This window comes from Clarias gariepinus, chromosome 12 (genome assembly GCF_024256425.1).
Source record: "Clarias gariepinus isolate MV-2021 ecotype Netherlands chromosome 12, CGAR_prim_01v2, whole genome shotgun sequence".
Taxonomy (NCBI): Eukaryota; Metazoa; Chordata; class Actinopteri; order Siluriformes; family Clariidae; genus Clarias; species Clarias gariepinus.
Window position 1 is genome coordinate 20,239,127 of NC_071111.1, and position 13,388 is coordinate 20,252,514.

The window sequence follows — 13,388 nt, forward strand, 5'->3', positions numbered from 1 at the left end:
CTAAATGGAAACCTGGGTGTCTGCCATGTTGTGATGTCATTGGAAAGATAAGCTTTTACAATCTAGAATCTAGCTCAGTGTTTAAGGCATTGGACTATGGTCTAGAACTCCACCACCACCACGTTGCACCTGTTGGGCCCTTGTGCAAGGCCCTTAACCCTTAACTTCTCAGATGTATAATGAGGTAAACATGATTAGGTTTAGGATTAGGGTTAGGGTCATTTTGAATAAGGGTGTCTGCCATATGCTAAAATCTTTAAACAATGACTTAAGACATATCTGTTTCTTTAATACTTCGGTTAATCCCAAAAAAAAGAAAAATAAATAAAACCTGTGCCAACAGTGTTTGACTGATGGTACATAGTTTTTGTTAGTTGCTTTAGATAAGAGCGTCTGCCAAATGCCTAAATGTAAATGGTAACATGTCACTTTGATGTTTGGTAGTGATTGTCTGTTGTTTACATATGTCTTCTTTCTTGTAAAGGTAAATCATGAGATAATATGTAATGTACAGTATATCTTTGCTTAATAGATGCAGTACAATAGAAAAAGTACATTTAAATTACTAAGTGACTGAATCCCCAGCAGAAATTGGGTAAGTTAGCAAGCCAGCTAACTTTTCCTTTTCTTTATATGCTGTTGAGGATATTATAGGGTAATAGGGTATTGGTGGCCTTAGTGGTAGGTTTCCCATCTGCCATGCTGAAGGCCCAGGTTCAATTCCCACCCAATGCCCAAACCCCAGCCATTGGTGCCGGTCCCAAGCCTTGATAAAATGAGAGGGTTGTGTTAGTCAAACATCTGGCAAGTTATGTGTGAATTGTATAGTTGTGATGTATCCGCTGTGGCAACACCTCAACGGGAACAGCCTAAAGACTAACAAACAGTATACTGTTGATAGTGTAGGTAGTGTTTACTTCAGCATAGCTCATTTGTGTAGTTAACGTATTTGTTAGTTATGTAGTTAAGTAATTTGTAAAGCAAGTAGACTTGTATACTTATATTTGAAATTATGTCTTAATCATTACTTTTCCTTATATGAATGATTTGTATAGCAGCAACAAATTAATTAAAGTTGCTGTGTTTTGTACTCTTTTCACCACTTGCAGGCAGCAGAGAGCGAGTCACAACTTAAAAGTAATGTTCTGTGCTCTAGTGACAAGTGAAGCATAAATTACTTCTTTAGCTCTGTCATTTCACATGGAATACAATAGCAGACACAGAAAGTGTATTGTTAGGCTTTATCTTTGCCTTCATTTTTCCTTCTAGAATTCCAAGAATGATATAGAATTTCTCTTTGTGATGATCAGGGTTATCTGAGGAGACTAGGATATTGTCCAGGCCTGTGACAAGACTTTCTTTGTTAATCAAGAGTTGCATTATCTCATGCTGAAAGAACTCTCAAGGATTCTCAAACAGAAAATAAGTTTGTTATTGCAGTGGCATTTACACAGGGACAGAGAGGACACAAACTCCACCCATAATAATAATAATTATTATTGCAATATACAATGTTTTAACAATGGTCATTGCATCAAAGCAGCATTACAGAATTAAAAAAATTACAGAATTAAATTTGAAAAACATAAGGTATAAATTATAATTAACATTTTGACCCTACTGAGCAAGCCAGAGGCGATGGTGTCAAGGAAAAACTTCTAGGATGAAAATAGGAAGAAACCTTGAGAGGAATCAGACTAAACAAGTAACCCATCCTTATTTGGGTGATATCAGACAGTATGAACATAAATCAGTCTGTGCTATATCTGTGTGCTATGAGGCTGAAAGTTCAATTTAACAAACAAAAAAAAGTTTACGTTACATTTTTATCCTTGCTGTATTAAAATAACTATGGTGGGCTATAATAATAATAATAATCATAATAATTATAATAATCATAATCATAAAAACTAGAATTAACTAAAGCTTGTAGTCAATTACAATAGTAAGTGTTACAGTTTGGACTTAATTACTATAAAGAATACTACAGATTACTAAATGTTTTAGTGAATTTCTATAGTAAATACAAATGTTTACTATAGTTTGTAATCAATTACTATATTAATCAATTAGGAAATACTACAGATTACGTCAATGTGTAATTAAATTTTTAATATTAAATACTGCACTTTCCTATGGCATATTATAGGAAACAACAGAATGCTACAGTAACGTATAGAGTTTTTTCCTGTGGATGGCCTTCTTCTCCACTCCACTATGCAATAATCATTTCTTGGAACCTTGGTCGCCCCATCCACCAACTTCTTAAATGCAAAATAAAGCACGTAAACTGCTACTAAAGATAGTGTAGTAGGCGTACCTTCTAAGACTGACTTTTTTTTGACTTTCAGCAAGCAAACTCAACAATAGCTTGAGATTCAATTGAAAGATATCAGTTCAGAGTTATGTTTTAGTGTGACCCATAGGGCTAATAGTCTCCAACTTGTTTTTATCCATATTTTTGTTCCCAAAGCAATTATTGTTACAGTACAGTTAACTGACCACAAATTTGTTTATAGACATCGATAACATTTTCAAATTGATTTCAGATTCTGTGACCTTACATTTGTTGGTTTGTGTTCTATTGGCCATGGTTTAACTCACTTAACTCTCTATACCAATATGTAATACAAATACAAAGGAAATGTGAGCATGAATCTGTATGTCTTGTGTTCTAATAAGGAAATAAATTTGTACCACCAACATAAAGTCTTAGGCTATGTTCTGGGTGTTGATATATATACACTACCATTCAAAAATTTTAGAACACTTGCAAATTTCTTTTTTTGTTTTTTTTGTTTAGTGATTTATTTTCTACATTCTACAACAAAACTGGGGATTTCAAAGCTATAAAATAACACATATGGGATTAGGTAATTATGTAACAACAAGAAAAACAACAGTTAGTTGTTATTTTAGAGGTCAGCCTTTCTGTAATAGTCTGCAAGAACAGTATTGTCAAGTGCATTTGCAAAATCCGTCAAGCACCATAATGAAACTGGCTCTCATGAAGGCCATCCCAGGAGGGCGAGACCAAAACCTACCTCTGCAGCAGACGAGAAGTTCATGTAGAGTTATCAGCCTGAAAAATGACCAAATTAACAGCACCTCAGATTAGAGGCGTTATGAAGTCTTTACAGAGCATAAGTAGCAGAAACATCTCAATATTAACTGTTCAAAGGAGATTAATGCATTTTTGGACGCCTTTAGCATTCCTTTACAATGTAGAAAGAAATAAAAATCAGGAACCATCATGGAGTTAGAAAGTGATCTAAAACTTTTGAACGGTAGTGTATATTATATATAGGATATATTTTACTTGGTACCAACACATATTTCCATTTGCAAGTATGTATCATTTACTGGTACCTACTTGATGAGACATTATCACACTATAATGTGCAGTGTTCCTTATTGTCCACTTAGTGTCAGCAGATCCTTTAAAACTTTCCTTCGGCAGTGACTAAAATGTGACGCAGTAAGTCACCAGGAAACTGAGTCGGAGTTTCTATGGCTGTCATTCTTAGAACAAAGCAGTTGTATGTACCTAAAAATGTGTCAGTGTTCACTTGGTGGTGATGATGTAATATGTATAGAATATGAGTGTCTATACAACATATTGTCATAAGCTGAAGGTCAGAAGTTTAAATTCAAATGTTCAAATGAGTCAGTGTGCTGTTGTCATAATGGAAATACAATTAAATAGTAATAAACGTTTGCTGAGAACAAGTAATCTACTACTGTATATTAAATACATAATCCTTTGGTTGCAATGGATTTATGGACACTATAAAATATCATGATAAGCAGACTTATCAAAAAAAAAAAAAAAAACACTGGTAATAGTTTGACATTTTAGTTTGTCGACCTGTAATGTCCTGAACTAGATTTGTCTGTGTACAAAATTGAGTGTTGTTTAATAGTTAGCTCAGCTATATTTAAAGATTTAGTTAAAGTTTAGCTTGATTTTTAAATGTAAGAAATGTTATAGTTTCAGTAACAGAACTGACGTTGTAAAATATACATGGTGACCAAAAACTAGCGAGAATTTTCCTTTACTCACCCATTCATTCTCTTTAGGCCTGGACAACACTAGGTGGGGTACACCCTGAACATGGGGCCAATCCATTACAGGACACACAAGCATGCACACACTCCTTTACATACTATAAGCAGTTTGGAAACTCCAATTAGCCTGTCGCGCATGGACGATGGGAGAAAACAGGAGTACCCGGAGGAAACCCACCAAGCACGAGGAAAACAGGCCAACTCCATGCACACAGACCTGAGATGGGAATCGACCCCTCGACCCTTGAGGTGCGAGCCCACAGTGCTAACTGCTACACCATCATGAAGCAATTTACCTAAATCACCTGTTTTTGGTGGGAAGGAGCCCACTGGTGGGAAGTTTGTTGTCAGGGGGGTTTGGTGTCAGGCCCCTCATTTTCTAGTATCGACTGCTTTGTGGTGTAAGTTCCTCCCACTTGTTGGTATTCACGGCCTGGCGACAAGAAAAGACATTCTGTGATTTCATTCAGTTACCTTTAGCTTTGATTACAGCCCACTGTGGGGTGGCCAGTTCATATGTAAAAATGATTCCATCAGGGAAGAAAAACTCCATGGTTGTGATACCTTGGTCATTCAGTACATTCGGGTCATCAGCTGACTTCATTTTATTGCCTGTTAAGCCTGGACTTGACCAAATATAGCAACCCCGATCATAACACTGCCTCCAGAGGCTTGTACAGTGGCCACTATGCATGATGGGTGCATCACTTCATGAACTTCCCTTCCTAACTTGACACACCCATCCCTCTGGTATAGTGTCAAAGTGAAATCTTCAAAACACATGACATTTTTTCTCTGCAGCTAATTCAAGCCTTTTTTTTATTAGTCTCACTAACGTGGAAAAAAATAACAAGTTACTTCCTCTATTAAACATAGCTATGGGTTTTAAGATTTTTTTTATATGTTACTTGAAGTGTTTAAATTGCAGCAAGCATGTCCAATCCACTGTATAAGTTGCCATTTCAGAAGGGTCAAATCATTGGGCTGCATCAAGCAAAGAAAACAAATAAGGAGATTGAAATGGGTTAAGAGAGCTGATGTTTAAAGCTGATGTTTTTTTCTAAACCAGGCTTATGTAGAATATTACAAATAATCACACAGAGGGTGAGTAATAAAAATAGATTATTTAAAAAGGATATTTAAAGAGGACAAAGCAATGAAAAGAACAAACAGACAGCTTCAAAGGACTGTGTGCTGAAATAGAACCTTTTCTCATATGCATGATCTCACCCAATCTGCATGTGTTCCTGAAAATGTGTTCTTGTCCGGATATCTGAAATGGGATGCAAAAATTTGCATTGTACAAAATGACTAAAGACAGCTAGTGTCCTTTTCACTAGTGTTCAAAATGTACAAATTTTACTCATTTGCAAAATGTAAGGTTTTTCTCACGTAAATAACTGTTTTATAATAGTACCAATGAATAACCTGATATTGCAATGCTTTTGCGATTCATTAGCTGTAGATCCACTTACAGTGAATGTAGCACTATCTAACATGTCGGCATTGCACGAACACCAGTACTAATGCAATAAACTGGGTATGTCCTACCTACTCTATAAAAATGCCTATAGGATCTGCCCAATTGCTCCTATTTAAATCACTCCTATTTGCTTAACTCTGATCTTCAGATGTACATACTGTACTTAGAGTTCTGTAATATCAGGTGATGCTCTTTAAAAGCCCAAGGAGTACCCGGAGGAAACTAATCTCACATTAGTAAAACCTTGGACAGAGTTTGTTTTTATTGAGTGTTGCCAGGTGAACTGAGAAGTGGGGCTTATGGAGAGAAGTTTAAAAATGCGGTAGACTATCTAAAACTTTAAAGGGCAAAACAGACCATGTAGCACAGATTCTTTTTTTTTTTTTAATGCATGCTTGTATATATTAAAAGTATTAAAGAATTTGAGATATTCAAGTGAGCAATATGTCTCGTAGATGGCTGTGTATATTGCACATGAGTGTAAACTTGGCTGTGCTGAATTATTTTTTTTTTCAAATAATTACAATAATAGGATTAATTACATCTTTTCCAAATGAATTAGATTAATAAGATGAGTTTTATATACCGAAGACACAAAGATAAATGAACCATCAAGCAAACTCCAGAACACCTTATGTACCTTATGACCAGTGCAATGTTGTGCTGTTTTTTGTTTTTTTTGTTTTTTGTTTTTGCAATAGACATGACAAAGCTAAGAAACTGCAAATATGGCTAGCATAGTACAATACTTCTTTTTAATTAGCATCCGGAATACCTAAACATGTTAACATCCTAAAACAAGATTTATATGTTTTGTATATAAATAATTACGTTCCCCTCGGTGAGCTAATCCTCTTATGTGTAAGGGACTGTGTTACAGAAACAAGTGTGACGTAGGAATTGTACTGGAAGTGCTGCATGATCCTTAGTGAGTGTGTGTGACAGAATTAAGGTCTAGCTGACACGGCAGTGAATACATAAGAAAGGACAGTGTGACTACTAAAAGATGGATTGGTGCTAAAATATACATGTATATGTAATACACATACAGTATATGACTAATGTTAATAAAATGATCGACCTGTAGCAGAAACAAGCCGTAAGGTAATTTCAAGGAGATTTCAGTCACAGGAGATTTTGTAATGCATCAGAATGTGCACTGAAGGTGGAAACTCCAGTATTGAGTACATGTACACATTATGAAATAAGGTATTGTGGGAACAGTACAGAGTGTAATGAGTACACTTGGTTCCTGACCAGTTCAATGAATAGTTAATGGCTCTGGCTTCCTAAAAGCTTTCAACTGGGAACATTTTGTGACAGTAAAACCCTCTGTGTTAAACCCTCTGCTTTACAATGAAAATTTCAGAGAAAGAAGGTAGAGAAATCAAAGCAACTTAAACGTTTGTATTTAACTTGATATATATAATTTATGTTGCTGAAACACTCTTACTTATTCACTTTCAGGAACCCCTTCATCCTGGGCAAGGTAAAGGTAGAGCTAAAGCCCTATCCCAGGGTCACTGGGTATGAGTCAGTAATGCATCCAGGATGGTATGCTATTTCACTGAAGTGCACCATACACAAACACATTCATACCCAGAGGGAAATTTATTACATTTTTGATGGCAAAACAAACTGACTAATTCCACTCGAACACATAGAGAGAACATGTCGAGAAGCTCCACACAGACAGTAACCTGAGCTCAAGATCAAAGCAAGGACCCTGAAGCTGTCAGGTGGCAAGGCTACCCACTGTGCCACATTTGCTAAAAGAAACATCAAACATTATTTAGAACCTTAAAGCTTAGCCCAGTGGGCATGCCAACTAGACTTAACAACTGAAATTGTTGGAGCGATTTTAGTATGAGAACTTTGGGAAGTTAGTCCAGAAGATGTTTGGGGTTTTAAGGTGTTTAGGGTGTTAACACTTTATGCATGTTAAAGTTGTTCCTTCTACACAATAGTTTCCCATTTGTAACACCCGTACTCAAAGTGTTAAATTCACACTGAGGATTTAACTGTGTGAAACACAAATCTTTTCTTTAAAATCTTAGAACTTTTAAACATGTCAAAGTAGTAAGCTCCTAATAATTCGGACATTTGGATTAGCCTACCTAAAAGATATCAGAGATAAAAATATTGAACTTTAAGAAGAAAAAAAAAGTTTTTAGATGAGTATTGTTCTAGCTGTTTGAGCTGGTTAAACTTGGGACATTATCTGAAATTGAAACTATCACTGCCAAAGTCTACATAGAAATTTAAAGAGTTCCCCTACAAGGAGAAACCAAAACCAAAGGGCAGAAATACTTCTATAAATCTAAAATTTTACATAAAATGGATACAAAAGCTGTAACTTTATTATGGGATTAATTAAAACTTTTTATACCTAAAATGTTTGTCATAGAAGTATGAGCTTTAACCTGGGTTACAATCATATAAAACAATTATTATTAGAACCACACACTTTTTTATAGCTTTATGTATATGCTTGTACAAATAGAAATAAATTATTATTAGAACTTAGAACTTCAACATTAAATCATGTTTAGATAGATCCATACTTGGATCGATAGATCCTTCTATCTGTAGAACTCTATAATTCAGAAGACTGACCTATTATGTAACATCTGCGCTTCTGTATCCTAACTGTTGATATATTCTGTGTTTAAATTAGATTTTCGGTAAAGTAAAAAACTGCTTGGGCTTCGAGATTCGTTCTAATAATTTTCTTTTGTATTTTTGTCCTTCCTCCACGGTCCTTGTCATTATGTGCCTTGGAAAGTTTTCTGATATCTGACATTTGAATACATATATACATATCAGTGTGTATTTTTTCTCCATAGGATGTAGGATGTTTTATCTTAAATACATGCATGCTTGTTTTCTTGTTCATGTCTCTGAGGGTGAAACTACACAGTTCTTCATTATATGTTTTGGGGATTTTCAGGATATAGTTATGGTATGGTATTTGTTATTACTTAAGAAGAATTTAAGCTTTACATCAATAAACACACTAAAATGATCTTACCCTTTCTTTTTTCATAGCATGAAGGATGTGACTTGTTTTTTATAAAAAGCATGTTACACTATCATGAATAACTAGCTGGAACAGGGTAATTTGCACACATTTTTTTGGTTTTCCCACATTTTCAGGACATCTTAGTCCTGAAAACACACACATAAACACACAGTGAAGGTTCCTGTCTGCTTCTCAAGTGTGGTGACATATAAAAAAATTCCGCTGAATCACGTGATGTGCCTGAAAGTTTTTAAGAGTACAAGCCTGGAAAGTTTGGTGCTACAGTGCATCTCAGGTCATTATGGGTTAAGGCTAGCACTTGTGTTTTTGTTAGTAGTTAAAGAGAATAATGCAGGAACATTTCTTAATTTGTTCAGTCCTCTAAAACCGGAACCAAGATCGCATCGAACTTCATACAAAGTAAACAAAATGTTGAAAATGGGTGGCATTATACTTTATAAGACTGCCTGATTTTCTGCACGTTCGCTTTCTGCAAATGTCCTTTTTAAGACATGCTGAGGAAGTGAGATTTCATTCTTGCACTATTTGGCGTCATTGTTAAGCAATATCCTAATCTCCTAATTTATGATGTGGGTTTTCTATTTGAGTTATGTCCTCAAGACTTTTCCTTTAATATTCGGTATATATTTTACAGCATTTTTGAGCCCATGCCTATGTCCATCCTTTCCACAGTGCCTTCGCTCAGTATGTGAGAGGAATCACGTCCACCTGAGTCTCCTCTCCCCTCCTCTTTTCCTCTCTTCTCCTTCCGTCCAGCTGCAAACCTACCCAGTGCGTGCTCCACCCCCCAAAACCAACATTACTCACCGATCCTGAGTAGATGTGTTGGCATTCTACTGCTGGCATACGCACACAGCTGAGGATGAACAGCACTCAGAACTGCTCACATTTCACGACAAGTAAAAAGTCAAACAATGAGTAAATATGCACTTTATTTTAGTGCCTGTGCAAGATAAAGATAGACCTAGAACTGTATATTAAATATAATTTTACATTACCTGAAGCGTTAGTGTTGAGTAGTTAGTTGACCCATTTTTAACTGTCGAGTTTGTTCCCCCCTTGGCTAGAATATAATTACCACAAATTCTACCACAATACAGTTATTTACTTTTCTGTCGCTAATATGATAGTATTGGCTTGGCATCAGGGACATGCAAAATATTAGAAAACTAACTGGAAAGGGTGGGGATTGAGATTGGCAGGGAACGAGCAGAGAGTGGCGTACGTGATCTCTGGCATGCCACGCCGCAGGGATCAATTATTCAGCCATGTGAGAGAAAAAGAGAGATAGAGAGAGGGATTACAGGAATATGAGGACAACCATAAAATGTAGAGCTTCTGTTGGGGGGTCTGCCAGTTAAATAGTGGCATTAAACTAAATCCCACTCCCTGCCATTGGATTCTATTTGCAAGTAAACACCAGCTGTACTGTGCACTAATCTTGATTCCATGGAAAGCCTAGATTGAGCTTTGCCCATGTTTCATGTTTTACCATGAAATTGATTATTATTATTATTATTTTTAAAGAAAGCATGATGGGGTGTGATATCAAAACAGTCTTATTACCATCACTCACTCTCACTCACTCCTCTTCTATACCGCTTTATCCTGTATTCAGGGTCGCGGGGACCTAGAGCCTGTCCCAGGAGGCTTAGGGCACATGGCAGGGTACATCCTGGACAGGGTGCCAATCCATCACAGGTCTTATTACCCTACAAAATATTTAATACATTAATTATACAATAATATACATTATTTTCTAATAATTGCAATTTCAAGCATGACATCATGCTTTTTATTTGGAAACAGTTATAATTAATGTTGTAGACTGTTCAAGAAAATGTAATGTGTTTGTTTTTTTGTCACTAATATAACACCTTAACCATTCATTATTCCTTTACCAGTCTATCTGCATGGAAATTAATAACACAAGCTAACATAAAAAAAGAGGCATGTGGGCAAGTGTAAATTCATGATTTATTTTCTTCCATGTAGAAAAAAAACCCCAAAGTTTACAGCTTCTGTTACAAAAACCTAAACAATTACACCTTTTTTTTTATTATTATCCATTTATGAGGCTCGTTCACTATGCAGTCCCTTCAACCTTCCAGTGTACCACAGAAACAGAGAAACCTCTGTCAGATCAGAGTGAAGCATTCAGCAGAGTAATATATTAATTTAGAAGGGCTGTGATGAAGTCGTAAACACAAGGCTGCATGTAATCACATCATGTGCCGAAATTCAGTACAACACCATGACCGTGAGTGTGATCTTGATTTTCTTTCAAAACTCAAAAACAATACTGTATCTCTGACATTCCAGATGTAATGGGAGCAAATATTTTGTTTATTTCTTGAAATAGTCTATGAAATAGTTCCCTTAGCAGCCACAGCTGAATAAAGCATTGCATGTCACCATGTCAATGTACAGTCTGTCTGACAGCCTGTTGTGAGTGGACCGTAGTTACAGCTTCAACTATTGCTGGAAACTCATGAAGCGAACTTAAAAAAGTGAAATGAAAAATGAAGAACACTGAAATGCTCCAGTGATGTTGTACCAAATATCAGCACTCTCTGTAAGCCATTTGTCTAATGAAATTTGTGAACCAGAACTAACTGCTGCACACTTAAGCTTATCTTTGTTTTTTGTTGTACTCTGCTATTTCTCTTTATCACCTAATCTTCTGTGTCTTCCTCTTGAGAGCGAGAAGAATGCAGCATCATTCAAGGGAAGTGAGCGATTATCTCATTGGTCAACTCTTTTGAAAATCCGGCTTTGCAATTCACTTACTCACCCTGTCCCCGAGCGAGGGATAAATCCTTTAATATCCTGGCTGGCCCGCTGTCTGGCTGCTGTTCTGGGTCACGCTTTTCACTCCGATAAGAGTCAGCAGAGTTTTATTTCTGCTGGACATTGGCACAGTGTGTGCAGACTGAAACCAAGAACGCATTGGTTGTCCAACGGTCTCTTGTAAATCATAGACAGACAGATAGACAGATGAATAATAATCTTCTTTATTTAATCACTTTATTAAGATTAGTGTGTAAGAACACTAAACATTATTTATCATCTCTATCATTTGCTTCCTCTCTCTCTCTCTCACTCTAGACTTTATGTTACAAAAGGACATACATGTACAACCGTCCATCTATTCCTGTAGCTTAGGTAAGGGATGTACATTCCAATGACTCTGTCTGATAAGTCAGCTTTGCCAGACAGCATTACTTTTTGCCCTTAAATCAGCATGAAGCCTAACTACTACAATGGAGGCTTGTATAAGCAGTCACTGCAGCCAGACTAGGAGGGGGTGTGATGCACTCAATGACCTGCTCTTCTACAGTACATGGGACTGAGTGTATTTAGCCTCAAGGTCTGATGCTTTAAAATATTGATGATGACACTAAGGAGCGTGGGAACATTTGCCGGAGGTAAGAGTGTAATTAGTCAGACTGATAATCTACATAAAGAGCATTATCGGTCTATTTCAAGCAGGCACAACTAAGTGGATCATGTTTAACCACTGGAACAGCCATGTGTAAATGTAAGACTTAACGAAACAAATCAGTTTAGAGGTTCGAGACTCAAACGCGAAGGCACGGACCATGCATTGAAATACAAAGAGCCTCATCCAAGCTCCTGGAAGCCAAAATATTTTAAAAAAGGAATTTTCATCATCTCGTTCTCCTGCCGGCATCGATTGCTTATAAACTGTGAATCTAAAAATATGTTCTGCTTCCCAGATAACAAATTTTGCTTTGCAGAATGTGAATTCAGAGAAGAGCCTGGTCTCACCAGTGGACATGAGAGAAGTCACATCCACACTCCACACTATTAAAACAAAACTGCCAGCACTATGCAAATGTTCCATAAAGGTGACTCGGTTTAGAGTCATGTGAGGTCATACGCTAATGTTCTGTCCCCGGCTGCCTTGGCTTACTTCACAACCACACATACACAGTTCCTTTAAAGGTTGTGCCTAATGTTATTCCAACAATAATGACCTAAAATAAACAGCTTTGTTATGTTAGAAGTTAAGACAGATGCTTGCATTTGTCAGAGGAAGCTGTGGTTTCAACACTGCTGCAAAGCCTGCTTCCTGTTTTCTTCCTTTTTCACTAAAAGATAAAACTAACCAATGTTTTAGCCATTTGTAAGATGGACCAAGTAGTTAGATTTTATATAAAAGGGGCTTTTAAGGTCCAAATATTCTGATTTAGATTATAGTATATTTTGAAACGTTTCAAGTTTTAAAGAGTTATTTTCTATTATTATTATTATTATTATTATAACAAATGATACATTTCTGAAATCTTCTAAGGTTCTGGCTTTTACATGTATTGCCATAATGTTTAAACTGTATGTTAAAGTAATAATCTATTGATTAATAATAATAATAATAATAATAATAATAATAATAATAATAATAATAATAAATAGATAATAATAATAATAATAATAATAATAATAATAATAATAAATAGATAATAATAATAATAATAATAATAATAATAATAATAATAATAAATAGATAATAATAATAATAATAATAATAATAATAATAATAATAATAAAAGGGTTTAATCACTTATTTGATCATTTAAGAGAAAAAAATGCTGCACTTACATACCTTAATGGACGTTTTACATTTTTGTTTTTTTGTTTTTTTTTTGTCATGATATAATAAAATCTGACTTCATTTATATGCATGTCTTAAGCCTGTGTGATTTTGCATATTGGTCATGTCTATTTTATAATGATAAGAAAAAAGAATTAGCCAATGCATTTTTATTATCA